The sequence below is a fragment of the Stomoxys calcitrans genome, chromosome 3 (genome assembly GCF_963082655.1).
Source record: "Stomoxys calcitrans chromosome 3, idStoCalc2.1, whole genome shotgun sequence".
NCBI lineage: Eukaryota > Metazoa > Arthropoda > Insecta > Diptera > Muscidae > Stomoxys > Stomoxys calcitrans.
The window spans coordinates 127,635,689-127,639,230 of NC_081554.1; the positions used below are offsets into that span (position 1 = coordinate 127,635,689).

Sequence of the window (3,542 nt, forward strand, 5' to 3'; positions counted from 1 at the left end):
AAGAACGAAACACAGTTGCTACTGTAAAACATGGTGGAGGTGGTTTAATGGTTTGGGGGTGTATGGCGGCTTCAGGAGCGGGAAATCTTGAAATTATTAATGGAGTAATGGATCATAAGTATTACATTGACATTTTAAAGAGGAATTTAAAAGATAGTGCTGTAAAACTTGGGCTTGGTAATAACTTTCAATATTATCAAGATAATAACCCCAAACATTCTGCTTTAAATACCAAGATGTGGATGCTGTATAACTGCCCCAAAGTCATTAAAACTCCTCCTCAAAGTCCCGAATTGAACCCAATTGAACATCTTTGGGAACATCTCGAACGCAAATTGAGAACGCGCAATTTTTCGAGCAAGAGTCAAATGCAACAGGTGATAATGGAGGAATGGGCTAATATAGACCAAAATATAACCGCTAAATTAGTCCAATCGATGTCAAACCGTTTAAAAGAAGTTATAAGACGCGGTGGTCGAATAACAAAGTATTAATTTTTTTAAATTATGTTATTTATTTTTTTGTTTTTTTGCAATGATGAATACTTTTTTTGTTTAATTTTTTGTGTTCAGCTGTAAAATGGCCCTTTTTGTTCCAATAAATACTATTTTTTTCTTTAAAAACAATGAAATTGTGTACATATATATCACACAAGCACTACTGCATCAATAGTTTAATATGTTTTTATTCCAATTGTCTTTTGTAGACTTATTAAAAAAAAAACATTGAATGATGAATACTTTTTTTGACCGCTGTATATGTTTTATGAGCTGTATCTACTGCGCTGTTTTAACAGCAGCCATCCAAATTACCATTTCGTGGATCAGCAACCTTCGTTCAGAGACGTCAGATTGGATCTTTTTGATTTGGAGCGAGAAATCAGCACTGCAAAAGGGAGACTCAAAATCAACATCATATCAGGCAAGTCTTACCAACATTTACGAGGATAGGTGGCGGAAGCCATAGAGTTCTGGCCAAGATATATTCATTTACAGGTAGTGCCAGTTGCCCAACAACAAAATGTTGAGTGCACTATCTGTCAAAATGAGTTATTAGTGGAACTCTGATTCTATGTATGTTTCTAGTTCATGCCATTTTTCGGTGTATGTGTGTTTTATGGTTCTTAACTATAATACACACACCCACACAACCAAAACCCTTTGACAGATAGTGCACTTCACGAGAAAAAATTGTACTCACCTGTTTACGGTACACTACATAGTAATTATGTCATGGTTCTGGCTACAATTAACCTTCCACGACAGACCAGAATAGTTCTGGCGTAACTTCTTTCCGGCTGATGCCGGATTCAATTGGACAATGAGTGATGCCAACTTACTAGATGTATGCTCCGCTTGTATCCAGGTAAGATACGTCAATATTTTATTTTTCCAGCTAGTCCCACTCAATACACCCCCAGAACTCTCTAGACGGACCCAACCCTTGTTCCAAAGTTATTTGATCTGGATAGTTAACAGTTCCAGAACAGAGAACGAATAATGTGACACAACACGCTGTTACAACAACAACAGCCAAAACACCGTTGGAGAGGCCAGGTGGAAAAGGATATTTTGAAACTAGGTGTCAGCAATTGGAGAAGAATCGCCGAAAATCGAGGCGCTTGGTGTTCTATGTTGATAAAGAAGTAAGTAGTTACTTTTATTAACTCAGTTTCTCGAAACCCTAAACCCGATTTAAAAACATGTTTTTTTTGGTTTTCCTTAAAATTAATTTTTATTTTAAATAATTTTGCAAGTGGATAATTTACAATCGCTATATTTTGCGAAAATATCTGTTGAGTAAGGTTAGTAGTTATGGTATGTGTATAATATTTGTGTATGTTATTACAGAGCCATACTCGCATGCGGGGATAAATAGAATATCATTGGCTTAGAATCCACCACAGCGCTGTTATTTGCGCATTTATTACCTTTCATATTTTTCAAACCAATTGATACATGTATGTCGCTTGAATACATCGTTCACTATTAAAGTACGTACATATTGCATAATATTTCTGTTAGATTGTTATTTGATTAAAAAAATGGTATATTGTATATAATTAATGTGTTATATTATAAATTTTTGCTTTTATAATAAATCGTATACATATGTTTACTATTAGCCTTTTCTTTTTGTGTATAGTTTAGAAGAACAAATTATAAAAAATCAATATAAATTTTAGTGCTCTAACAAGTAGTTGATTAAGAATACAACTATCACAAATACTGTTGTCTGTTTAATATTTGAGATTTGATTATATATATATATATATAAGTATGTATATAAAATGGTATCGTATTTATCGTAATGGCATATCTAAATTAAAGTTTGCAACTACCTTAGATATCTTAAGAAAAGTTTATTGTGTTTTATTCACTTCGAATATGCACCAATATTTCTTATAATATAAACCTAATCATACAAGTAGTAGGAAAATACTAATAATTTTTATATCGAAATTCTATTAACAAACTCCTAACACACATATTAACCACAACCTCTTTGTTAAGAAAACTATGAACAGAAAACAAATGAACAATATTTTGTGCGGCTATAAAGCAAAAAATTTCAATTAATCTTAAAGAAAACAATTTCTTAAATTATGTTATGCTCGAATCTTAAATATATTGGACTACATTCTAAAACGTTTACTATTAAAATTCAACTGCAAATACAAATTGAATTTCTCTGTAATTCATCATCATTTTATGTTTAATGATTTTTCAAACCATTTTTTTTTTTAATTTTCCCAATCAGAAATTTGTCTATCATAAATAAACGTACTAAACGAAGCATCAGACCGACACAAAGAGAAGGTGGAGCACTATAGTCTAGATTGACCAAAAGAACAAATAATTGGGTCTAATTGAATTTTTTGTGGAACATTTTTGAAAAATTTTCAAAGTATAAAAATTGTCTTCATCAGAAGAGATCAGAATTTTGTGAATAGCGACCAACTTTGGGAATATTTGGATCAGAATCCAGAGAAGATTTGCCGTAAAATTTTCAATCAAAAATGTAAAGCAAATATATATTTTATGGATGAATTAAGACTTTCATTGACTTATAAATTTATTTATCTGAATATTGTTTCAGTTGAAAATTGAACTATGTCCAATTAAAATCAAAATTAAATTTAAAAAATTAATTATATAATATTTTAATGGGATTTTTTAAAATGTGATTAACAATTAAATCGTAATCAAATAACTTGGATATATTTTTTCATTAAGGATTGTGATTAACCTTATTAATATTAACTATCGCCAAGTTTATATAACCTTTTTTTAATGTCATATTCAGCTGAAAACGGAACTTTTAATTTAATTTAAATGAATATGATTTTTTATATAGCATGATTAGAAATTAGACATTTTCATTAAAAAAAAGCGAATTCAAATTAACCCATTAGCGCATAGATTCGGTTTTATTTCTTATGCGACACACTAATTTGTGTGAAAATTTTGGAAATTATTATGCAAAAAAGTTATAAATTATCGAAATTCATAGTAAATCAATAACTTTGTTGAAGTTTCAAA

The 3,542-nt window shown here is 30.3% G+C and overlaps 1 long non-coding RNA gene across 5 annotated transcripts; it reads left to right on the forward strand.

Annotated features, from left to right (window-relative positions):
• Positions 1-759: 759 nt before the first annotated feature.
• On the forward strand, positions 760-3,054 carry LOC106091720 (uncharacterized). Of its 5 annotated transcripts, none has more exons than XR_009397861.1 (5): positions 760-995; positions 1,223-1,365; positions 1,421-1,645; positions 1,851-1,993; positions 2,761-3,054. It is a non-coding gene; the product is annotated as an uncharacterized LOC106091720 (long non-coding RNA). The 5 variants fall into 5 exon arrangements; XR_009397864.1 differs by lacking the exon at positions 760-995 and adding an exon at positions 1,757-1,794 and having other exon boundaries at positions 1,086-1,365; XR_009397863.1 differs by lacking the exon at positions 760-995 and having other exon boundaries at positions 1,086-1,365; positions 1,757-1,993.
• The last annotated feature ends 488 nt before the right edge of the window (positions 3,055-3,542 follow it).